This window comes from Theobroma umbraticum, unplaced genomic scaffold, assembly GCF_002168275.2.
Source record: "Theobroma umbraticum cultivar Fairchild unplaced genomic scaffold, ASM216827v3 scaffold_228.0, whole genome shotgun sequence".
In the NCBI taxonomy this organism is placed as follows: domain Eukaryota; kingdom Viridiplantae; phylum Streptophyta; class Magnoliopsida; order Malvales; family Malvaceae; genus Theobroma; species Theobroma umbraticum.
Genome location: NW_018397274.1, coordinates 2,855,152 through 2,855,482, shown reverse-complemented (window position 1 = coordinate 2,855,482; position 331 = coordinate 2,855,152).

The window sequence follows — 331 nt, the reverse complement described above, 5'->3', positions numbered from 1 at the left end:
ACAATTTCTTAGCATTTCTACCAGCTTATGCTTTTCATAAGTTTACATTTAAAATAAATCAATGCGTATATATATATATATACATAGTTATGAAAAATTTTAAAATGGACACCTCCTACTCACTTTACAATAGCTGAACACTACATCGTTATTAATTTGGGAACGCAAATAACTAATACTACATGCCAGTCACTGGTTATCTCATCTGACATGCCACCCTGGCACATTTCCTATACTTATACACTTCCTAGCAACCATCCAAACCCAATTCACTTAATTGTATATATACATGGCAGCAATTTAACTAACAACTTTCTTACTCAAATTTCAT